At 35.9% G+C, this 26819-nt stretch overlaps 1 long non-coding RNA gene across 1 annotated transcript in view; it reads left to right on the top strand.

The window, feature by feature from the left end:
- LOC141425556 (uncharacterized) overlaps positions 1-26819 on the top strand; it is a 142580-nt gene that overhangs the window by 24093 nt on the left and 91668 nt on the right. The gene's annotated exons all lie outside the window — the stretch shown is intronic.

The following is a 26819-nucleotide window of genomic DNA, read 5'->3' as shown; positions in this document are numbered from 1 at the left end:
TAATATCTTGGATTTGTTTTTAAAATCTGCTCCAGGAGAAGTGCCTGCCAAGTTCACATATGAGGGCTTAAGTTTACCACAAGGAGTCCAGTGATTTCCAATTTTTTTAAACAATAAACTATAAATAACACAAACAATGACAGGACTGTGTTGGTTTCCTCCTGACATATCCTGGCTGAGGGCCTTGATCATAATCCTCAGGTGGAAAATAGGAATTCTGTCTGAGCTGCAGGTTGAGCCATGACTTTTTCCAAGATTAACTGAAGAGGCCGCTTGCAGGAAGCAGGCCTCCTAGCCAGGCACTCATTGTGGGGTTTCTGAATTATTTATTGTGTAAGAGGGCTCCTGGCTTTGAGCAAGGGCAATGTGGTTTCCCAGGCCACAAAGGCTTAAAATAGATGTCTGTCTCTCTCCCTTCACATTATTTATGTACAAGCAAATTATCCATCTCTCTCCTCCCCAGGCATAGATTCTTTTTTTTTTTTTTTCCCTTAGTGGCAAGGGACAGTAGCATTTAATTTCTGCTTATTAGGAGTTGCTCTTAGGATGGTTCACTTCCCCAGGGGGGAAGGCTAGTATAATGGGCAGTGCAGAATCACATTAATAAATTCTTTGTCATTCATCTCTGTACTATTACAAGTGACGTGCCCCCAGAAATTAGCACTGAGTTTAAGTACAACCACATAACTGGAAGATTGCTTCAGGGCATGCTAGATAGCTTGTGATTTTTCCATGTTCCTAAAGTATTTGTCTTAACGACTCATAAATTACAAGCTTTTATCTGAACCAGTTGGTCCATCATTAATTGATACACACTTCACCCAGCCAATGTAAGGCAACTGTTATTTTACAGATTCCTTAGGTGAAGACTATATGGTATAGAAACTGTCTACTTCCCCTTGCTATTGTTCAACCTACACATTCATCTGACTATGCCACTAGTGGGAGGCTTCCAGGCACTCTGCATAAAGGGTGATCTTCACTGATCTCAGAGGTAAAAGAATTATATTATGAAACCAATGCCAATTTTGTCTTCTTTCATTTGCTTGGTGCAGGGTATGTGCTCATCAAGTATTTGATCTTTGCATGATTTAATTCTTTTTTAAAAGAAGCCTACAGAAGGTTATATTTACCTCTTATTTTTGTACAGAAAAACTTCAGTTCATTTGGGATCAGTGCAACAACTCAGGCAAAAGTAGCTCTTAGCCCAGCCTGAATCCCATCTGTTCATTACAATTTGGTTCTAAAGTATTTCTTGAGCATCTATCACATACCATGCTGCGTTCTTAAGAAAAGCCAGCCGTGAATTTATACAATTAAATATGCCAAGTGTGCTTTTACAAGTACTTCCTAGAGTTGCTGAGGCCATGGTTAGATCTAGACTATGAACAGAAATTATTCAAGCAAAAAATAGCTTTTGCAATGTGAGCTATTTGCTCTACTTTTAAGACATTATTGAATCACCAGTGCTTAAGAGTAAAGGTTGAGTTTTCCTTTTCAGTACTCCATTCTAGCAGCTTCTTTCAACATGCAGATCTCAGAGATAAAGGAACTCCTTAAAGAGAAATTTGTTTACTGACCAAGCCCATTCTATTGCAAGGTGATTCAGTTTTATCCAAGAAGAAGAATGTCCATGGGTTTAGTTAGCATTGTCTTCTCCCACATGGACTTTATCCTATGTGGTTTCTTTGAACTCAAAGTTCAACAATAGTCTATATCAGGAGTTGACAAATTTTTCAATAAAAGGCCAGGTGACAAATATTTTAGGTTTTGGGGGCTTGATAGTCTCTGTTGAACTACTCAATTCTGCTGTTGTAGTTTGAAGGCAACTAGCTGTAGACAAAACACAAATGAGTGTGCATTGTTTTAATTTAGTAAACTTTATAAAAACAAGAAGATACTTGGATTTGGGCCCTGGGCCATAGCTTGCTAATGCTATAGCATTAAACGAATATATCTTGATATTACCTGAGGTTGAAAAGCATTTAAAATATTTGAGTAACTGTCAGAACTTTAGATATTGAATATTTAAACCAGAATTCTAAACAAGTTTTAATGATTCTTTTTATTCAGTACCAATCTACATAAAATGCTAAGCAAAGGAGTGGAGATAAAAAGAAATGAAACTTGCTGCTTGCTCTAAGGAACTTATAATTTAGTAGAGATATAGGCCCTCAGAAATGACTAGCTCTTGACTAGAAAGCAGCAAAGTTAGAATATAGATTCATGGATCTGTGAGTTTAGACCCCCTTCCCCCATGACAGCACTTAGTTTGATTGGGTGAAGATTCTTGGGTCAAAATGAATTCTACCTAGAAATTAGGATGTATGATTCATAGAGGGTCTCACACCCTTGGATCTGTGCCTCAGCCACCTGCTAGAAATAACTGAAAGGAGAAATTGAAGCTGTTTTCTTAACAATGTCCAGAGTCATGCTGTGCTCATGCTAACAAGTGAATTGCCCCACTTCCCTTGTTGCCTGGAGTTCAATGTGCCTTGTATAGTCATAGTAAGCACCTGTCAACCTTCAAAGAGTTCTGTCATTTGGCAAAAGAATCTCATTATTTCCTCAGATTTTCATAATGCCCACAGTTAGAAAAAGCAAAAATTTGTCATTGCTGAAGAAGTCATTGAGAAAATTGTTCTGTGGTATTCTGATCCAAATTCAAATAATAAATGTAATACAACGGCCAAATTCAACAGTCTCTTTGTTATCTCCTGATTAATATTGGTGTGGCATTTGATAGCACTGTTTACCATTCTGTATTGGGGAAATTCCCTTGGGTTCTCTGGTATAGAATTCTCCTCTAAAATGGTGATAAAATGGTCCCAAGTCCTTTACATTCTGGCCTCTTTATCATCTCTTACACTCCTTATTTGTTTTTAGGGCTTTAACTCTTAACCTCTAAGTGAGGAAAGAGGAAAGAAGGAAGAAAAGGAAACATTTATTCAGTGCTTGGAGTATGTTGCTAAGGATCTAGAGATAGAAAACACAAATACTTCCCACAAAGATTTCACAGTCAAAGAGAGAGACTGGGAAAGAGGGGGGAAGGAGAAGAGAAGAGAAGACAAAATGACTCCAGCTTGTAGAAGCTGATAGAGATTAGCACAAGTGGGGAAATGGTGAACGCTTCTCAGGTTGCGGGGTACAGGGGTGGCTATAAAAGCTTCCCAGAATAGGAATAGTTACGCTTCATATGGAAATCTGAATATGAGTTTCCAAGATGAAGAGAGAGAGATTTGGCACCCCAAGATTAGACGTGCTGCTCCTCCTCAATTACACACCGCAGCGTATTGTTGTGGTGTATAAGCCACAACTCACCTGGCTTATTATTGTGCATTTCCCTAGTGTCTTCCTATCCAGAGCAAAAGCTTTTGGAAGGCATCATTGGTCACCACTGTGTTTTGGGCCTTGCTGAAGGGTAGAAATGGTTATTCCTACTTTAATTTTATGAAAAGGAGTTTTAGAAATTGAAAATGAATTTATTGGTGACCAAATATCTGGCCTTGGGAGAGGTGAACATTTATAAACATAGGCTTAAGTGAGTCTTTTGCTTAATTTCACCTATTTACACCTCTCAGTCTCTGCTTTCATTCCTGAACTTCTAATCCTGTTTCTTCAGCTTCTTTTGAGGCATTCTTCCTGAATGTGCTGCCTCGTACTCAACATGATCAAGATAGAATTCTGTATCTTTGCCCCAAATAGATATAATTCTTTCCTTCTGTATTATATCAATATCCAACTGGGCTTTGTAATCTTAGACCTTAAGATATGAGAATTAATTAAATAAGAATATAGAAGGCAGGGATCATCGGGTTGATGAAATTGCTGGCATACAACACCCCCATGCCATGATAGTTAGCCCTCAACTCTGAATAAACTTTATAGAGCAGCACCATCCTATAGATAAATGTAGTAAACCCGAAACATTGACCACAAATTGATTTACATTTTTCATAGCTCTACTAAGAAAAAACTCAAAAACAGAAAAAAATGTGAAATTAATTTTAATGACAATTTTTATTAAATCTAATATATGTAAAATATTACTTTAAAACAATTATTCAAAAGAGAGTTTATACTTTTTCATGCTAAATCTTTGAAACCTGTATGTATTTGATACATTATACCACACCTCAATTCAGATTAGTTACATTTCAAGTGCTCCGTAGCTATATATGGCTAGTAACAATTATATTGGACAATGCAGTGCTAGACAGTCATTGGCAAAGATTTTTAAAATAGCATTAAGTTCCCAAGTGTCCGTTCATCACTGTTCTTCCTTCTCATTTGATATCCAATGAGTTGGAAGGCAGGGAGAGGTTAGGAGAGAGAATCTACAGCAGTGCTAAAGACGAAAGCTTATCAGAACAAGGCCAATGCTACAATTATAGTCCTTTGTCTAAATACATTTCTAATCTGAAAATTTGCCAATATATTTGATATACATGTCTACACAAGTGGCATATTTCCAGGGATGATTTATTTATGAGGGTACTGCAGCTGAGATAAAGAGCTGAAGAATATTTATTGATAGAAGTCTTTTAAGTCAGGTGGGAATGAAAGCCATGGTGAAGAATCTGACTACTAAAAGTGGTCCTGGGGAGCACAAATTGATGAAAGAAAGAGAAGAAAATTAAACATTTTTTACTTACTTGCATTTTCTTCTTCTCCCTTGTTACTATGTACAGTTGTTAACAAATATCCCAACATAATATTCCTTAACCATTGACTAGTTCTTCTTCCAGGCATTCCTTCTCTCCTCAACTCAAAACCAGAATGTTCTTTGCATCCCTTTTCTCTCATGGACTACCAATCTTATATATTTTTTTATTCATAGAGTTGCTTCTATCTTCTTTCTTCTGTTTTATTTTTATTTTTAGCTTATGCAGTCCCCAACTCCATCACTTCATAGTTTGACCAACAATGATCTCTCAAATGACTTCACTATCTTGATTATTTTTGCTTCCCATCTCCTTTCACCATCAAATTCATTTTCTAAAACATTGTTTTACTAACACTCCACTCCTTCAAATTCCTCTTCACCTAATTACAAAAAAACCAAACACCTCAAACACTTCATTTTATAAATGAAGAAACTTTAATTGAATAATAGTATGTTACTTAGCCAGAACTACATGATTTATAAATTTAGAATTTATAAATCCATTTATAAATAGATTTAAATCCAGGCTTCCTGATTCTTAGTTTTGTTTGCTTTCAACCAAACATTCTTCCAGTAGAATAATGTTCAAACTCTTTACTCTAGGATCTGTTCTATTTAAATCCCATCTGTCATGTCAGTATTCTCTCAGCTCACATACGCAAACCTGCCAACACATCATCCCTTAAAGAGTCTAGTCAATGACTAGATTCAGCTAGTCATTGTACAAATGTCTATTGGGCATATCATGTGTAAGACATTCCATCAGATGCTTAAAGATATTAATCTTCACTGGCTGTGTGGTGTGACTGTTTGGAAGGTAATGCTGGTCATGAAAATATGTGGAGGCAAAAATACTGATAGGGTTGAAAATCAGGCTAGGACTTTGAGACTTCCTGAATTCAAATGGGTAGAGCATCAGAGAGCTTTTGGGTAAGAGTGTGAAATGACAAATCTGGCAGAATATGCAGAACACATTAAAGTCAGCAGGGCTTGGAGCAGCCCTGAGGTTGCAGTGTGATATCTTATGGAAAGGATAAAGGCTCACATACTGGTTGTCTGGTCTGTATATGTGCATGTGTGTGTGTATTTAATTAAAATGAATTGCTAATGCTTAAAAATCAGATGCTTGCATAAAAAAATCAGTATATAATCTGGCAACATAGGTCTTGCATTCCCATGTGGCAAGAACCAGAGAGGACTGATGGGAAGCTGACTAATTTGGGGCATGCTCTTGTTAGCCTGAGTCACCAATGTGTATTTCCTGCCTAATACTTCAGGCATCAAAGTTGAGTTTCCTCCACTAGAAGAAGAGCTGTTGGTAGTAAGGAGTAAGCAAGAGATATAAATAAAGGAGAGAGAGAGAGAGTACTGACATGATCTGCGTGTGGCTCAGCTTGGGTTCCCTGTATATCCTGTGTATTTTCTTCTTTTGCCCTGCACTTCTCTCTGCATTGTTCAATGATCTGGCTATGTGTATTCCCCTTCCAGAATATTTAATAAGTGGTGCTCCTTTGGCAATCTCATCTAAAACAAAACTAGACTAAAGAAATTTAAATGAGTTAGAATTAAATGTAAGATTGTAAATAAATGTAAACAAAGCATTATATACATAAATATATGGAGAAATTGAAATTTTAAGAAAGTATTTGTAGGAAAATAGTTTTAGAGAAGAGACCTTACTGCTCAAGACATGAAACCCAGAGTGATAAAAAATACAGACATTTAACTATATAAAAGTAAGCATACTTATATAGCAAATGATATAATGAACAAATTATTCACTGGGAGAAAGTTTTTCCAATGCACATGACAGACTACTCTTCCCGAATATAGGAAGAGCATCTACAAATTGGTTAAAAAAATGACAAATTATGTATATCTATTGAAAAAATGTCATCATCAATTCACAGAAGAAACCTAAGAAATCAATAAACATAAAAAGCTGTTAAGTTGTACTCATAGTTAGGAAAAGACACAGTAAAATCACAACTGAATATCATCTTTTGTTCTTGAAATTTCAAAAGGTAAAAACATAAAAGCGTGTAACATCTGAGTGCTGGTGAGAATCCAGGGAAATATTACTTTCATGCATTGTTGATGGGACCATAAATTACTACAGCCTTTTGGAGAGCAGTATGGCAAGTGTAGTAAACTAAAAATTGACACACATTTTGACTCAGAAATTCTTCTGATAATTATCCTATAAAAATGAAAGCACTAGTATATAAAGATATGTGACATATATAAGGATGTTTACTACAGCTTTACATGGAGTGGTAAATCACTGGAAACAACTTGAACGTGTATCAATTATGTACATTTATATTGTGGGATGTTATATAATATTAATTGAGAAATGCAAGATGCCGAGGGAGACAGAGAAATGACAGATAGGGTAGGGAGATAGAATGGTGTAATTATAAAACAAGCGATAAATTCTATGAATGTGTATATATGTGGAACATGGAGAGAAATACAGAAGGAAATGCACCATTTTATTAAAACCAAAGTGGTGAAGAGGGGTGGAATAGAAGAGTAGAAGGTGATTTTCAAAATAATTGCCCAGTTCAACAACAACAACAAAGACCCAAAAACAAAACAAACACTATTTAAAGGTACTTCTACCTCTTTACTTATTCTAAGTGTATACTCCTTTATAATTAATAAAAATTGAGAAAAATTTAAAAGTGTTTTACTATATTCATACAGTTTCCTTATAAAGTCAAATGAAACATGAATTTGTCTGTTTAGATAAGAAATTCCTAAATAAAATCCAGATGCAGGGTTCCAGTCAGGAGGCAGAGATTGGGAAGATCTCAGTTCGAGGCCAGCCTCGTGGGTAGGTGGGGGGGGGGGCAGAGAAAAGTGAGACCTTATCTGAAAAATAAGCTAAAGTAAAATGAGTTGGAAGAGCAGCTCAATTGTTAGAGCATCTGCCTAGCAACTGCGAGGCCCTGAGTTCAAAGCCCAATACTGCCAAAACAAAACAAAAGTCTCATCAACGTTACTGCCTATACTAAGCCCATTTGTACTTTTTTCTATAGTATCTTCCATCCTCACATTACCAAACACCTTAGAAACACTTGAAAACCCTTAGAATGAGGCCAAATTTATAGAGAGGCAATGATATAGGTTGCCATCCTCATAGCAGACATTGCTATGCTCTCCACCCAGATCCCAACCCTGCTGAAGTCTGAGTGCTTTTCCACATCAAGGCTGATGCTACCAATCATCTGGAATTGAAGGTAAAATGATACACACTTACCCATTCTAAACCAGCGTGTACTTAGATGTGAATCACAGATTTGTAACTGCGTGATCTGGAACAGGTTAAGAAGTCTTTCCAAGCTTTAGCTTCCAGTAAAGTTGGGCATTATGATTGTGATAGTTTTATGAGGAGTAAGTAAAATCTTATTCTGCATTTATATTTTATGTTTATAACAAGTTAAGGCTTTGGGTTTCAAATACTTACTGCTGTTCTTGTGCTCTTAGGTAAGCTTGACCCCTCACTAACTGAATTTGGATGTACAGCTGAGGAGAAGATACTAAATAAGTTTAATAAAAGCACTGACTCTTATTTTCCATCCATCTTTCCTATTGCCTCTGGAACAAGTGCAACAGAGCAGCTCTAAAGAAGGTTGGCCTGCTCTTCCAAAACTTGTAGTCCTCAATCAATCTTTTCAGGTGTTATTTTTACCCCATTCTGGTCACCTGTCACTCAGATACTATTCTCTTATCTTCACCTAAAGTGTTCTTAGGGGGTCCTGATCCTTTGACACATCTTTGCTTGTGCTTTGTACAAAAGGTCTTTCCCAAGTGCCTAAAATATGCCATGTATTTTGTGTTACACAGAAAGTACTATACTGGAGTTGATCAGGTATGTGAACCAATCTAGAACGGAGCCTAGAAAATATCAGATTCTCATCCATCCTTTCATAATCCATACATCTACTCATCCATACATGCACCCAATATTTATTGAGCACATACTATTCAGTACTAAGCCTTGGAATACATGTTGGGGATTTACCAGTGAACAAGACTGACAACTCCCTTCTTTTTCTTGTGAAGTTTCTAGTGAGAGAAGACAAGAAGGACTGGTTCACACCAAATAAATAAATGAATAAATAATGCCATTTTAGTACTAAATACTATGAAGAAAAGTAGAAAGGGTTTGGAAATGAGAAGACTGTCTTGAAGCTGGGAGGCAAAAATGATTATATTTAGTAGCCAAATTAGACATCTAGAAATCAAGAAGTCAGCAAGAGTAATAGTAGTCAAATCTCAGGCAACAAAGTCACCAGTAAGTGGGCCAGATATAAAGGAATGATTACCCTTCATCACTTTTAGCTTTTATCTAGGAAGGAATTTCTCCCAGGATCTGGGTCAACAGGTTTGTGAGAGTGAAGAAAATAACACATCTCATTAAGAATGCAGAGCAGTAGAAAGACTTTTCTTTCCAAATTGCACTGAATTTACTATATATTTGGCAAATTTTCATAATAATTTCCTTAATTTCAAAGAAAGTGGATCCAAAATCAGATAGAATTATTTCACAAAAGTAAAAAAAAAAAAAAAAAAAATCCTCTCTCCTGGGTGTGTCACCATGACGCCCCTTACACATTCTTCACACAGGTAACAGACTTCAGCACAGAGCTTAGACCTATGATTAAACTACAGCAACCAATTAGGTGCAATTAAATGTTTTCAACTCTCCCACATACCTGAAACCAAAGCTGCGAAAAAAGGGCGTATCTCAGGTAATTAATTGCCAAGAAATATTCAATAACTTCTCTTCTGCTACGTTTAACATGAGGCGTGAGTGCTTCATTCCAACTTAATCATAAAGTTCCCTGGAGCCATAGGCATGTCACTGCAGCACACTAAAGGAAAAACTCCAAATGCAGGGCTTATTTAATTTGCAACTCTTGCCACACTACTTCACACCTGAATTCTTTATCCTTTGGGCACACATAATATAACCACAATGCACTGTCGTAACATCTGCTTTATAGGCAGAACTTTCATCTACCCACAGTTTCCTCTTCTTTGTAAAACCGTTTGGCTGTCTCCAAATGGCAGTAACTGAGCTTCTCTCTTTGTTGTCAAGGGCCCTGCTGAATTCAGGAAAGAGGTTATTTTATACCATCATTTTGCTCTAATAACAGAGCAGAAATCCCTTCAATGTTGGCATTCTTTGTAAAGGACATTTCTTTTGTTTTTGTCTTTTTAAAATTTTCTTTGAGAAAAGGTCTCCTTCTGTAATGCAGGCTGTCCTTGAACTCTCAATCTTCCTGACTCCACCTCCTGAGTGTGAAGGACATTGCTTTCATAGTGCAGACTCTATGGGAGTGGTGGCTCACAACCATAATCTTAGCTACTCAGGAAGTTGAGATAGGGAGGACTATAGTTTGAAGACATCTGAGTAAAGTTAGTGAGATCCATTCTCAGCCAATAAAAATGTGGGTGTGGTGGCACAAACCTGTCATCCCAGCTACCTGGGAAGCATAATAGAAGGATCACAGTTCATGCCAGCCAGAGCATAAAGGTGAGATTCATTCTCAAAAGTAACCAAAGCAAAAAGGGATGGGTGCATGGTACAAGTGGTAAAGCACCTGCCCAGCAAGTACAAGACCTTTAGTTTAAACCATAGTACTGCCGAGAAAAAATAAAAATAAAAGAAAAAACAAAAAGTACAGATGCTATTTGCTTACGCTGGAGTTATGTTTCAATAAACTCATCTTACGTTGAAATACCAAGAGTTCAAAATGCATTTAATACATGTAACATCACAGTTTAACCTAGATTACTCTTGTTTCCTTGGTGCTGGGGATTGAACCAAATTTTCATACATGCTAAGTACATGCTCTGTCACTGAGCTATTCCCCCACCCCAAGCCTAGCTGACTTTTAACATCCTCAGAATACTTGCATTACCCTATAGTTGGGCAATGTCATCTAACACAAAGCCTATTTTATAATAAAGTGTTAGATAATGCAGGTAATTTACTAAATACTATACTGAAGTGAAAACAGAATGTCACTATGGGTTTGCTTTCACAATATTGGGAGGTTGAAGAGGAACACCATAAATAGAGGACCATCTGTACTGACTCATGAGAAGCAAAGGTACCTACCAACTTTCAAAATGTGCAGTAGTGCATTGTGCCAGCTTCCTCCCCAGGCCCAGTCCGTCTTTAGAGCATATTAATGCCAGGAGTTATTGAGAGAAAGTCTTTCTTCTACAAAATTATCCAAAAATGTAGCAGATGGGATGGTGGCTAAATGTCAATTACTATTGTCAAAATTTGCAAAGACAGATCTCATTGGCTTGAGATTTTGAGTGCCAGATGACAGTAGAAATGGGCATGATATTTGTATGATATTTACAATTAAGGAAGTGTTTCCTGAGCTATTTGGGTTGGGGCTGAAATTTCTTTGGGTAAAGAGTTTACACATCCAATTTGTGACAGAATGGAGGTTAATGTCAGGTTCCATATACATATACATATACACATGTATACGTGGCTTGAAAAATGGGGAAAAATTAATTCAATTTTTATTCCTTAGAATGAATTGGGTTTCTGCATCTCACAGCATTTGTATTTAACTCAGAGAGGTATTTGTTACCTATTTGATTTGAAAATACAGCAAATATAGTCAGATTAAGTATATCTCACACCAAGGCAGCTGGTTATAATGTGAGAGATTCATGTACTTTACTGGTCTTTTGTTTTCAACTTTCATATTTCCCAGTGTTTCAGGATTTTTATTTCTCCTACCTGCTATTTTCCCTAGCCTAGATACACTCCCTCCCTCCTCTCTGTTCCAACACAAATCCCCAAGGAGACATAAATTTGTCATTTGGTTTAGTTCCACATGATTGCCGTCATGACCACCCCATTTTGCATGTGTGTTTGAAAATACTTCAACCGTGAAAAAGCTTCTGATTTTTCCAGAGAAGATACCCTATCTCATTTCTCCAGAAGCGTATCTGGAGATCACTATGCTCCAAGTGGAGTATTTCAAAGGGTTGATTTGCAATCAGTGTCCATTTCCCAGGGAAAAAGAAGGTTTCTTACTTGTGTCTCAGCGTTTGTGGGGAAAGGGGAGTTCTGCCAGTCAGCATTTAAAAGCTCCGTGAAATGTGCATGTCTTTAAGATTGGAAATATTTTTGTATTCCTTGCTTCTCCAAAGAACCCCAAAAGGTTCAAGAAGGACAAAACACCCTGGAGATTTGGAAGGTTATCAGTGGGTAGCATTTGGAATTCAAGGGGCTGAATTTCAAAGAACAGGAGTCTGCTGGGTTTTGTTCTCCCTTGAGCTGGCTCCTCTGAGGTTATTGACTCCCAAATCCTGATTGGTTTATGCATTACCTGGGAATTTCTTCAAAAGAAATTCCTTGCCCCATTCCCTAAAATTTTGATTTGGTTGGTTTGCAATAATCCGAACAAAAATCAAAAGCAAAACAAAATAGAAATCTCCAAGTGACTGTAATGCTCTGTACAGCCAGATTGGCGAGGCCATCGCTCTTGTCACACATACCAGCTTGTTTTGCAACTGAACTCTGACCTTAGCCTCATTAGTACCACACGCTGGATACTGCAGCTAACTGGTTCCATTTGGGAATATATAACCTTGTCTCAGATCTTGCTAGAGGGCATTGATGTGAGAAAATAACCTTTAACATTATTTGCTAGTATAGCTTAAAGTGTGATTTTAATACTGCCCTTTAGTTCCCCCTATACAATTTCAAAAAGTGTTTTAATCTTCAAGAGAATATTTACATCTGAGTGGAGAAAAAATGGAAACCTAGTTTTTTCTTTTTTTTTTAAAAGCAGTGCAGTAGCCATCTCCCTAAAGTCTTCTCAGTGAGAATGGTTTCCCACATTTTAATAACCTCAAAAAATGTGAATTTAACTTTTTTCCATTTTATACCTTTTAGTGATTTATCATAACTGTTAGAAAGAAATATATTCATTATCTTTTACATTTTTTCCCTTAGATTAGTATGAGAGAGAATAGGTCTTCAAAAAATGCTGTGGTGTATGTATGTGTGTTTATGTGTGTAAAAAAGTCATTAAACATTTTTTTTTTTTTCCTCAAAGCAGGCAGACTTGATTCAATAGGGAGCTGTCTCATTGTTTGCTATGATATAGGTTTCTCTATACCAGGCTTGCTTTTGTATCTCTTAAGACATTAATGGATAAAATTGAAAAATAACAAAATCAATTTGACCAAAGATGAGGCTTAAGGAAAAGGATAAAGGGTAGAGAAAATAAAAAGAAAGCCTTAACATTCTGTTCCTTAAAGAAGGCAAAAGATTTTAATGGACCAGTTGACTTATCTAAGCCTTCCTGGGATACATTAACCAAAATGGCTTACTAAGTAATCCTCTCAGAGAGGACTGTGGTAGAAACACTGAAAAGAATTTGGGAGCTCAGGAAAGCTTTATGCTCAGTGAAGCTGAGAAACCCCATGTTGCAGTAGAAGCAGTGCACACTGATAAGCATCAATGCAAAGACAGATAAGGAAATGTTCCTAAGGTTGAGCTACATGCTCTGGGTCATTGGCTTGCAAACCTCACTGTGCATAAAAATCTCCTGGTAAAGTTGTTGAAAATGCAGATAACTGGACACCATCCCTGAGATCCTGATTCATCAGGCCTAGAAAAACAAAGAAAACAACATTTTAAATTAGCTAATCCCATGACCTAGGTCCTACCTTGAAGTGTACTGCTATAGGTAATATATTTGGTGAAAACAAAATTGGATTTCAAAAGCAAATATTTTCCACATTTATATAAGGAATGATATTGTAGTTTTAGAAGGTATGGAAATTCCATAAAAACAGAAAGGAGTAAACAACTCTTCAAGTGCCACTAATGTGAGGATTGTTTGACATCTACTAAGATCTATGTTCTTTTTTGGAACTCCAGTGGATTTTCCTCCATAGGCATACCAGAGTTGTCACCTCAAGGTGGAGTTGCCATTTCGTGTGTTCAACTGGACCTCTTTTAAGTCATCTGTTTCCAACTTTCCCCAGACTGGTCTCAGATGTCATACTATCACCTCAAACTTAAGCACTTCTAAAACCATACTCTGGTGTGGTAGCTTTGTTCACCTTTTTTGTTAAGAGGAACAGTATTTTCCTAACACATGTGAGAAGCTTCTTTAATGATTTATCTTTTACATTACCATTTTGTAACCAATTGCTTCATTCTCTGAATTCATTTTTCCCAGGGGATCTTTGCAATCACTATTTCTGTCCTACAGACATCAGTAGTGTGATTCACAGACTGGACTGACAGACATTCAAACACTCCTCTGACTCCTCCCTGAACCAATTAAGTGCTCACTACCCCTCTTGCTAATTCCCCTTGAACCATCCCAGCAATCCACCTTAGGACTTTTTACTTGACCTTGCTTTGGGGGTCTCAAAAACTCATGGTCTGGCCCTCAGCCAGCCTCTCTTCTGGCTAGTCAATCTCTGTGCTGCTTTTGTAACTGAACCACCACAGCTGTGACTCACCATGCTTGCTAAATCCAGCCTCTTCAAATTTGAATTATTTTGTGCATCATCACACCATCTACCTTCCCCAAAACCTGCTTTTGTTCTCAGTGTCCCCTCCTTTCAAACCTTATTGAGATACTAGATAAGTATTGAATTGAATTAACTAACTTCAACTCAATAAACTCTTGAGAGTACAATGTGGTAAGCACCAACAATTTGGAGGACTGGAAAATTACAAAGATGAACTAACAGAAAATTAAGGAAGTTGATATGAATACCAATAAGAATAGGAAAAGGTACAATGTGACAAGAAAAGAGGCATAGAGTATGTACAATTTAGTTGGAAAATTTCGTGGTGTTATGTAAGGTCATTGGGGAAATGAATGCTTGCCTTAAACTACGGAGTGAAAATCTCTCTTATCTGCTTTTCGGTGTCCCCATTCTTCTTATGTCATGATAGCAACCCTAATTTATGTGTTAGACTCATAATCTGACTCAACTTTTTCCTATGGGAAGGACCACAATTTTAAGGAGAAATCAAATTTCTTAGACAAAGGGAGATTAAATTTTCTTTATTTTCAAACCTTTTTATTAGTTGTAGTGAGTATGCTACTGTGGTGTTTTATAGCTTGCTTTGTACTATAAAGATGGAAAGTATATATTTTTACTTTGCTTTTTTACTATGTAAATAAGTAATTAAAATCTTATCATTCCCATTCACAATAGCTTCAAACAAAGAGAGATACCAAGACATATATTTAACCAAAGATGACAAAGTCTTCTATAATGAAAACTATAAAGCACTGAAGAAGAAATTGTAGAGGACACTAGAAGCTGGAAGACCTCCAATATTTATAGCATGGCATAATTAAAATTGTCAAAATAGCCATATTACCAAAAGTGATATGCAGATTCAATGCAAGTTCCATGAAAATTTCAGTCATTCTTCATAGAAATAGAACAATAACTGTACAATTATATGGAAGCACAAAAGACCCTGAATAGTCAAAGCAATTTTAAGCAAAAAGAGTAATGCTGGAGGTGTCACAATACCTGATTTCAAATTATACTACAGAACCACAGTAACAAAAATAGCACGGTAGTAGCAATGTAAGACTTGAAACTTTGAAACTACTATGGAAAAAAACAGAGGAAACACTTCAAGATGTAGGCATTGGCAATGAATTTCTGAAAAGGACCACCATAGGAAATAATAGCAATAATTGAAAATGAGATTGTATTATATTAAAAAGCTTCTGTACAGCAAAAGAAGTAGTCAACAGAGTGAAGAGATAGCTTACAAAATGGGAGAAAATCTTTGTCAGCTATTCATTTGGCAGGAGATTAATATCAGAATATAAAAAGAACACAAAAAAATTAGACACCAGAAGAGCAAATAATCAAATCAATAAATAAATGAACTGAACAGATAATTTTCACATGAAGAAATCTGAATGGCCAATAAATACATGAATAAATGTTCAACATCTTTAGTTATCAGGAAAATATAAATCAAAACAACATTGAAATTCTATTTTACCTCAGTCACATTAATCATCCTAAAAAAAACAACAAAAAAAAAATAACATGTTGGTGATGAATGTACTGTTGGTGAGAATGTAAATTGGTGCAGCTAGTATGGCAATCAGTATGGAATTTCCTCAAAAAATTAAAGCTAGAACTTCCTTATGATCCATCCATACTGCTTCTTAGTATAGACTTCAAAGAATCAAAGTCAGATTACTATAGAAATATCTGTAGGTCCATATTTATTATGTCACTATTTGCTATAGCCAGGTTATGGAATCAGTCTAAGTGCTTATCAACAGATGGATAAAGAAGACATGATATCTTTCTATTGATCTATCTATCTATAATGGAGTTTTTATTCAGTCACAAAGAAGAATGAAATGTCACTTTGAGGAAAATGACTGGAACTGGAGATCATCATGTTAAGTGAAAAAAACCAATCTCACAAAGACAAGTATCACACTGTCATATGTGGATTCTATTGGAGTAAATAGAGAACATGAAAATTAAAGGGGAATTCTTAGAGAAATGGAAGGGGAGAGAGGGAAGGGGATAAAATAGTAAAAGAGGGGTTGAATCTGATCTCTCTTTCTCAAATATATTTATTGTTGTTTTGGTGGTACTAAGGGTTGAACTCAGGGTCTCGTGCTTACTAGGCAGGTGCTCTGCCCATATTTTTGTGTTGGTTATTTTTGAGATAGGGTCATGCCTGGGCCAGTTAGGACCCCTTATCTTCCTCTTTGTGCTTTCCTGTGTAACTGGGATGACAGATGTGTGCCATCAGCTCAGCCATTGCTTAAGATGGTGGGGAGGAATCTCACAAACTTTTTTTTTTTTGCCTGGGCTGGCCCCAAACCTCAATCCTTCCAATCTCTGCCTCCCAAGTAGGTAGGACTGCTAAAGTGAGTCACTGTGCCTGACTTGTCCAAAGGATATTTTAAATCAATTTTTATTCCAATCAATAAAAAATTAGAATCTCCATTTTACCATACTTTCTTCATAATAGTATTATTTTAATGTAAATTTAGTAAGCAAAAACTACACCTAGTTTTTTCTTTGATTACTATTCCACTTAAACATTACTTGTCCTGTTTGGCAGCCAGTTTCTTTTTTAGGGTCACTGTAATTACAGTGAAAGTATTAACAATTCTGTCTTGAATCAAGGTTCAAAAAATATTCCTACTGCAATTTAACGGTTATATGGCCAGGAGTCAGAAGACCAGTTGTTTTCTTTGATGGCAATTATTAGTTGTTGACTATAGAACAATGGTTTACTGACTTTTCCTCACTCATATATATGTGGAGATACTATTAGTATATAGGTCATGAAAATAAAATGAAAAAAATTGATGGAAAAGTGTTTGAAAGAAATTAGAAATGATATAAAATATAGATTGATGTTATTTTTGTCTCTTCATCAAAAAATGTACTACAAGAAATATCATAGACCTATTTTGGATAAAATTTGACAGATGCATTAACTCTATATTTATTTACATTTATTGATACCAGTTAAATACCCATGACATGGTAGTTATTGAGGATAAAAAAGATTAAGTCAAGGGACAATCATTTGAGAATGTCAGTATCTTAGAAGGGAGAAAGATACATAATTAAGAAACAAAATATACATTCATATGTACATATGTGTGTTTACTAGTATAATGTAATAAATTATCATAAGAATATGTAAAAATCTGATGAAAGCAATGAGTAAGGAAGAGCAAAAGTTTGGGGAGGGCTCCTAGGGAAAGGACACTTAATGCTTAAGAAAATAAAAATTTTCTAGGTAGAGGAGATGAGTTACACTGTAGGAAGGGGAACAAAATACAAAAAATGCACAGAGATATGAAAGACCAAGGAATACTGAAAGTCTGGTGTTACTGGAGTACATAGGGTATCCATAAGAGCGTGGAGACTCAGAAGATATGAAAATCTCTTTGCAAAGTTCTTTGTATAACCTTTTATAGAAGTTACTCTTAGTGATTAATACATCAAATTCCATTTTAAACAGGCCAATGTTGACTAAGACACAGGTATCTCTTTTATAATAAAATCAGTGTGATTTGATTTCTTCTTTTCAAGTGAGAGTGAAGAAGAAAGCATTTTTAGTAATGGTCTCTGCTGAAGTTCAGGAAGTATTTACTGATGAGCATTGATTCAACTATACTTTCAACATGAATATACTAAATGTCTACTGAGTACAAGGACTTGAATCAGGCATTGCAGATAGAGTAAGATCTCCGTCTTCTTAGCAATTACACTCTAGAAGAAGAGATAATTATTTAATATGTAAAAAAGTAAATGTGAAAAGAACTGGAAAATCATTAAAAAATGCCATGAGGGAAATAAGTGGGATCTCCATCTTTCAAATAGAGTTTTAATGCCTATGAACTGTTGGAAGTTTTAGAAATTTAGTGATAAACAAAACAGTTAAGGTTTATATGCTTGGGAGCTTACATTCTTCCAATGAGTGATGAACTAAGAGACCTAAGGTGAAAGTAAATCAAGATAAAGTGGTACTATAGACTGAATGTTTACATCCCCTTCAAATTCATATGTTGAAACCTAATTCCCAATGTGATGGTATTTGGAGGTGAGGCCTTAATGTGGAGAAGAAATCATGAAGACTTTGTCCTCATGAATGGCATCAATGACCTTATAAAAGAGACCTTAGAGAGAGCCCTCACTCCTTTAGTCATGTGAGGACACTGTGAAAAGATGGTTATCTCTAAACCAAGAAATAGGTGTTTATCAGACACAGACTCTGCTATTGTCTTGAGCTTGAACAGCCCATCTTCCAGAACTGTGAGAAATAAATTTCTGTCATTTATACATCACCTAGCTTATTATATTTTGTATGGTAGTCCAAGCTGCCTAGGACATGTAGTAAAGGAAGTCCCTTCTAAAGAGAGGATACTTAGGATCTGAACTGAAAAAATGTAGAACTGGGAGAAGAACATTCCAGACAGTGGGAAGAGCAAGTGAAAAGATTTTGAGAGAGGAAATGGCTTTGGCTATTGGAGGAAAAAGAAGGAGATCAACATGACTCTAGCATAGGACCCGAGATAGAAAGTTTAAGGTGACAAGGTAAAAGATGTTAAAAAGATCACCTCAATTGTCTGAGTAGAAATTTGGATTAGGAAAAAGGATGAGTAAAAGCTAAAAAGATAATATAGGAGGTTATTGCTCTCACCTGAGTACCTGAGTAAGAAATTAGGTTAGTTTAGAAAGGGAGAAGGCAGTGTGGAAGAACAAATGGAAGGATGGATTTCAGATGTGCTTTGGAACTATGAATTGTGTGAATGGGTTATGAACTACACATGCAGAGTGAAGGAAAGACAGAAGACAAGGATATTTCCTACATTTTTGGATTAGCAGATGATGAATCTTGACACCAATTAATGAGATGCTAAAGATGGATGAAAACCGGGGTAGAGGGGACAAGAACATCATTTTAGATTTGAAATGCATATAGATGTCCTTGTGGAAATTTCACATAGACAAAAAGCTGTGTCTGTTCCTCAGGGGACGTATTACTTGTAGAGCCATAAACCTGAGGAGTCATCAGCTTGCCAAGTAAATTTAAGCTCTGGCTCCAGGAGAGTTCTAGTCAACAGCAAGGAAGAGAGGGTGAATAGAGAAGAGGACCCAGAACAAAGCTCAGAGATATTCTGACAGAGATGAAGCTAACGAAGGAGAGTAAGAAAGAACACGCAGAGACCCAGGAAGAAAAACAGGAAGAGTGCTACAGAAGCAATGGAGTGTATGTCCATTTTTTTGTAGGTTCAGTGTATTTCTTTATATCTTAATCCATGCAGTTCAGGAGAGACTGATTCTCTCCTAACACACAGACTTATCCCTTATCGTTGACCAGCTCTAGGTTGAGCATAGCACCAGCCTTGCTCAATTGAAGCCTTCCCATAAATTTTGCTACTGTACAAAGAACAGAGGTATGGTTTTCTCACTAGAATCAGTAAAGAGAAGGATGATCGATATAAATCTAGAACTGCCAATAGCCTTTTTTCGATGGGAGGTGAATCTGCCAAACACACAAGATAAAAGTGGAAATGTAAGCTGAGAGACAGAGAAAAATAAATGAATTTCTGATAATATTGTTTGAACTGCTTTAACCAATGGCACCTGAAGTTACCATCACTCTTTGAACTTCCTCGATAAGAGCCAATAAATTCTTTTTGTGTTCGAACAAGCTAATTTGAGTTGTGGTCCTATTATTTGTGACTAGAGAGGTATAACTATCATAGAAACATAGAGAATTAAAAAAAGGTAGAGTGGTCAACTGTATCAAAAGGCGTGGAAGAGTTGTGAAAGATAAGATTAGAGAGGCATTCGTTAAATTTGGCAACATGGTGTTCTTGATACCTCAGTAAAAGAGCTATCATTGCATTATAAGATAGAAGTAGAACTGGAGTGAGAAAAAGACTGACTTGCAGGTGTTTGAGTGAACACAGTGAAGATGGCAACTTAAGAAGATGTTTTTTTAGACTAGAAACAGAGAAATAGAGAGGTCACTGAAAGGGATTAAGGAACCAAAAGAGAAGCAAGGGAATATTTCACATTTACCTCCAACCATTCATTAATTAAATGATAGTTATTTATGTGTTAAGCCATCCTAGCCATTGAAAATAATTTTTATATTCTGCCATTGCCACTTCTTGCTTCCCAACCAAGAGTCATGATGATAGACTTTTAAGTGAAAGTAAAAGTGGTGCAAGAAAAGTCCCTGCAGGTGGAAAAATAAAAATAAAGAATCACTGTTCTCTGACTCATAACACTTGTATTCCAGCAAAAATATTTCTCCAAAATTACTCAAAAATATTTGGCACACATTGAGGTGGGTATGATTCTTTCCAAGGAAAGAGGAGAATTTTACTCACTCTGAGATGATGCATTTAATGAAGAACAATTTCAAGCCATTTAGATTTTTTTTTGGTAAGAAATGGTAACAAACAGCTACATATGATCAATTCAAGAATAACAAAAAATAATTTTTATAATGTACCAGATATTTTGCAAGGTAAAAATTGCAAGGTGCAATGAAAATATAATCTTTGATAGCTAAGAAATCAGTGTCTAGTGTGAGAATAGATCAAAATAATTAAAAAATTTGATAAGAATCATGATAGAAGCAAACACAGGATCCCATAAGAAAATCTTGGAAGGGATATCCACGTTGGAGTCATTGGCTTTTTCCATGAGGAAGCAGAGGTTTAAATGAAGTCTGGAATTGCAAGGAAGACTCACAATTTACTTAGCAGCTTAATTGCTTCTCCAAGAACGATCCAGACTGTTTGCATGCAACTTTCTTCACATAGTAACACACAGTGAGTGCTCAGTAAATGATGGTTTAGCTATCAGTATCAGTAGGTCTTATCTCTAAGTAATAAATGAATATTTGTTAAGAGGGCCTGGGGATGTAGCTCAGTAGTAGGGTGGGTACTTGCCTGCGTGTATGAGGTCCTGGATTTGATCTCTAGTAGTACACTCACTAACTCTATGACTATAAGTTTGGTAAGGCCACCGTAATAAAATTACTACAGACTGGATGCTTGAAAATGGAAATTTATTCCCGCACTGTTCTGGAGGCTGGAAGTTCAAGATCAAAATGTGAGCAAGTTTGGTTTCTTCAGAGGCCTCTCTCTCCTTGGCTGCTTCTCTGTATATTTTGATCTTGTCTTTCCTTGGTGTCTCCTTGTGCGTTCAAAATTCTTTTTTATAAGAACACCAGTCTGATTGGGTTAGGGCTTGCCCTAACTTCCCCATTTTAGCGTAATCACCTTTTTAAAAGCCCTCTCTTCAAATGCAGTCACATTCTGACATACTGGGGAGTAGAATTTCAACATATAAATTTGAAGGAACAATTTCAGCCCATAACAGTGATCTTAGAAACTTACCATAGGAATTACTGTGGGAGAAGGTGTTCAGTTTCCTCATCTATACAAAAGGACAGAGCAGCTTATCTCTGGGTGGTTTCAGAATTTGGTTGTTTGAAGGAATGGTGGGCTTGGTGGTCAGTCTGGACTTCTACTTGCATAAGTTGATAGGCATTGGTATTTTCCGCAAGTGGCAAAAGAAGGAAGTTTTTTGTTTGTTCATTTTGATTTTCATTGTTGAGAATTGTCATTTGAGAACAAGGAAGAAGCTGAAAGCCACTGTGTCCTTGGAGTGGCATAAAGTCTTGCTAGAGAAACAGGCTGCAGTGATTTCTCTGAGCGGAGGAGAACAGACAGTGCTGCTTTAAGACTGTTGCCCTTGGCTCCACTCCAGTGTAGTCTTATTTCAGCCTCTTTATGGGGCATGCCATTTGTAGAGTCATGAAGAAAGAACCAGAGAGCTGATGGACACAAGGGTTGTCTTTAAAATCTTCTTCACAGTTCCTGATCAAAGCAAGTCTCATGGCTACACCTGAAGTCAAAATTGTGGGGAAACATAGCAACTACATGGAGAACAGCTGACATGTACAATCTTTTTACAAGGAAAGAGGAGGTAAATATCACTTTCAAACCATAACGTACCTCATATGAATGCTTGCCGTTTAACCTTCACGCTAGTTTACCTGGATAAACTACGTCACTCCATTTTGCTAAATTGCTGGTTCATGGCTTCAGTAATTTATCTCACTGTCAATGTCATTTAGAGCTGTGAGAACAATTGAAGTATCCATAGAATTAGAAATATCACGCCAATATCAAGCAGTCATCTTTAAAACCAATGACACGTTTACAGTGAAATTCAAATATAGGTACAGATGTGGCGGGAGACATTTTCTGACACATTTTGAATCAAAACAAGTCAGACTGCATAATGAAAATGGCTTACATCGTTTTAGAGTTTGAAATATATATAACATTTGTGTGTTCTATTTTTAAAGTAGTTTTTAAAAAGGAGTTAAACACTGAATTAGATTTTCAGAGCTTGGTCTCATTACATACTGTAATTATATAACTTAATCTTCTGCTTTGTTTCCATGTTCACCATGGTAACTTCTATTCATTCGCATATGATTCATTCATACATTATCAAATATATTAAACACTGATTACACACTGTAATTAGCATCGGAGAGATGAAGATGAATTGTCTTACTAGCTCACAGGCTAGTAAGAGATACAGAAGTGTAAAAAAAAATTACAGTTTGTAAGACTACCACAAAGGTAAGAAAGGTAAGTGTAATGGAAAAGATGTGTCCTCTAGAGCCATTCAGATCTGGGCTCCATTCACAACAATTACAAGGTGTGTGACCTCAGGCACGTTACAAAAGCTTCCCGTTCCCCAGATTGCTTACCTGTAACATAAAGATCACTGCACCTACATATAAATAGCATGCATAAAACAATAGCTATGGTTCAGAGTATAGTAAATGCTCAGTAGAGGTGGTGTGTTTTATTATGATATTTATTGGAGGAGTTAAGGCAATTCAAAATACTTCAATTTGAAGTGAAGAGATACAGCTTGGAAATTTTTTTTTCCAAAGAAGTGGTAATTGAGAGGAAAATATATGCAAAGCAAGGTGTAAGAGGGAAAACGGGAAGGGAAAAATACATGTGAGTTTGGGTGTTGCTGAACGTAGAATGCGTAGGGGTGGGCAGAAACTGGCAAGACATGGGAGTGTGACCATGGGGTGGGGCAGATCGTGATACATTTATGTGCCATACAGAAAAGGATTTGAATTTATGAACCCTTTCTTTATAAGTATAGCTGTCTGGGCCTATCCTACCCCTTCACCTGCCTTGCCTTGCCACCTATAATTTGTAAGATTAGTTCCAAAAGCCTTTATTGTAGTCCTTGGAGAGTAAATGTCATTATTTTTCTTGTTTCCTTTTCTCATTCTTTCCCTGCATCCAGCACTTGCTTTCTTGGATCATGTCTCACCTCTACTCTCAAAAGTTAGTTCTTCTCACCAGATGCCCAGTTTCAGACTCTCATCATGACCTCTCTTCTTTGTTCTGTTAAAGATCTTTTTAGTGAGTTCATCCTCAACAAATTATTTTGGAAGTACAGACCTGCTTTGAAATGGCTTTATGAAATATTTTCCTGTTTTCCCTTTTAAACTCTACTATTCTCTTCCCATGATACCCTTTCTTTCAGTACATCCAATTTTGAAACTGCTGATTTCCATCTTGACTCTCCTTATTCTTCAGCAAAACATTCCATTCCTTCAGCTACATGGGCAGGTGGAATTTGAACTTGCTTTTCAGTGATCATTTTTTGCCTTTAATTGTTAAACACTAACAAAAGCACATCAGACTGTAAAACAAGTATTGTTCAAACTTTGCCCCTTTTCTACCACTAGGAGGTGACAGAAGGCATCCTCACCTCAAGTTTTCCTTGTTGTTTTAGGAAAGCACAAGAACTGTCCACCTTAGAGAATTTGTATATTGCTTCTGGAACCTATCCATATTTACTGTGCAAGAAAACGGCTTTAGAAGTAGCTTTACAAATGTGTCTTCTAGTGGCAAGGTCCATGTCGTTCATATATTGCATTCACTTCTTCCTTTCCTTTGTTTTCTCCATTTCTATTGCTCAGTTTTGTTCTCCCTCTATTACAGTTGTTGCTTCATCGTTGTTGATAATTGGCGCTGGGGGATCAAATCTAGGGTCTCATGCTTGCTACGCAAGAACTCTGTCACTGAGCTATACACCCAACTATGTCCCCCTTATTTTTAAATGGTACTGCTTTCTAAGCAGGCTGCTCAAAAATTTCACTTTATATCCTACTTTTCCATTTGATATAATATTTTTCTTCCCATTTTCATGGCTGCCCTTTATGATTTTTCAAAGGTTTCATGATTTTCATCTTAGATAATCTCAAGAACTTTAATGTAATATGTTTATTCTTCACAGCCGTTATTGAAGTATAATTGACATAGAATAAAAATTTAAATCTGATGAGTTTTAACAATTGTATACAGATTCCCTCACAACCCAGTCCAGTCAAGTTTCCATCAACCTAGAAACTTGCCTCCTGTCCTTCTATAATCAATCTTTTAAGCCAATTCCTGAAATCACTGACCTGTGCTCTGTCACTACACTTTTGCTTTTTGAAAACTTTCATACAAATGAAATAAAATGGTTTGTAGACTTTTGTGTAGTCTTTCACTGAGAATAATGTTTTTAAGAATCATCTATTTTGTTGCATGTATCAGCAAATTATTCCTTTTTCCCATGTATATTTATCAATTTGCTTATCCATTTGCTCACTCATGGACATTTGGGTTGTTTGTGTTTTCAGGTAGTATGAAAACAGTTGCTCTGAATACTTGCATACAAGTTTAGTTTTCCAGTGAATTGTTTATCATCATTTCTCTTAGATAAATACCTAGAAGCAGGATCACTGGGTCATGTGTCAAGTGTGATACTATTTTGCATACCCAGCTGCAAAATGAGAGTTCTCTTCCTTTGCAAATATAAGGAATTGCTATTGAAAAAAAATTAGCCAAATCAGTGAGTATTCATATTGTGGTCTTAATTTACATCTTCTTAATAACTAATGATTCAGAGCATGTGTCATGTGCTAACAATATTCATGTATATCTTTAGCAACGTATATGTTCAACTTTTTACCTGTTTTGTTTTCAGAAGCTTGTTTGTCTTAATATTGGCTTATAAGATTTATTTTTAAATTCTGGAGTCAATTCTTTTATTTGCTATATTTTTGCCAATTATTTTCTTGCAATTTGTGCCTATCTTTTCATTTTCTTAATGATGTCCTTGGAAGAGAAAATATTAATTTGGGGGATATTTTGCCAGTTTTTCTTTTACGGTTTGTGTTTTTCTATGGCTTATCTAAGAAATATTTGCCTAACCAAAGGTCACAAAAATTTTATACTTTCTTCTAGCATTTTATAGTCTTCGTTCTTACCTTCATGTCTTATGCCAAATGAGATTTGAAGCTGTTTGGTTTAGCACATGGATACTCAATTGTTCTAACGTTATTTGCTGAAGAATATTATCTTTTCTCTTATTCAATTACCTCAGTAGATACATCAAAATCAGTTGAATGCATATCAGTGGTTAAATTACTGGATTGTCTATTCTGTTCCCTTGATCTGTGTTTCTTATGTCCATATTATCATGTTATCGCTGTAATAAGGTAAACCTTGAAATTAAGTAGTACTAAATCTTAATTTTTTTTCTTTTTCCAAAGTGCTTTTCAGGCACCTTTGCATTTCCACATAACTTTCAGAATTCACAGGTTGATATTTTCTAAGGTGGGAATTTTTATTGAGATTTCATTGTATATAATGATCAACAGGAGGGAAGTGACATCTTAAAACAGTGAAAATTCTGACTCATAAACATGTCATATGACTCTATTTACTTAGGGATCATTTCATTATTTTTGGCAATGGGTTATAGTTTTGAATGTACATGTCTGGCACATATTTTCATAAATTTATTCTTAATTGTCTAAAAATTTTGTTATAAGTAGAATTACTGTTACTTAAAATTTTTAATTTTTCTTTGGGATGACATAGAAATATACTTGTGGTTTTATACAGACTTTATCTGCTGTACCCTTTTTTTTGGTTTATTTATTCATTTATTCATATGTGCATACATTGTTTGGGTCATCTCTCCCTCCGCCCTGCTGTAACCTTATGAAGTAATTTATCAGCTCTTGTTGCTTTCTGGTAGATTCCTCAGGATTTTCTACATGGAAGATCTTGTCCTCTGTGAACTAATGTCTGGATTACTTCCTTTCTTTTCTTTCAGTAGTCTTTTCTTTTTATTTTTAAATACCTATTACTGTAGCTGAGACCTTGAGATAGTAGAAGAGAGAAAACATATCTTTGTCTTGTTTCTACTATTAGGGTGAAAACATTCAGGTTTTCATTATTTAGGAAGAAGTTAAGATACAGGATAAACTGTCTTTTATCAGGTTGAAAAGTTTACTTTCATTCTTGTTTTATGAGCATTTTTATCATGATTTGATACTGAACTTGTCAACTGCTTCTGTACCTATAAAATTATCATATAATTTTTCATTTTTTAGTTTGCTAATGTGATAAATTACTTTGTTTTTTGTATATTGAACGAATTTGGCACTCCTATGACAATCTTTGAAAATATAGTGTTCTTTAGACAT

This window comes from Castor canadensis, chromosome 8 (assembly GCF_047511655.1).
Source record: "Castor canadensis chromosome 8, mCasCan1.hap1v2, whole genome shotgun sequence".
Lineage (NCBI taxonomy): Eukaryota > Metazoa > Chordata > Mammalia > Rodentia > Castoridae > Castor > Castor canadensis.
Note: the sequence above shows the minus strand (reverse complement) of the source record. Positions and strands in the feature narration are given on the sequence as shown.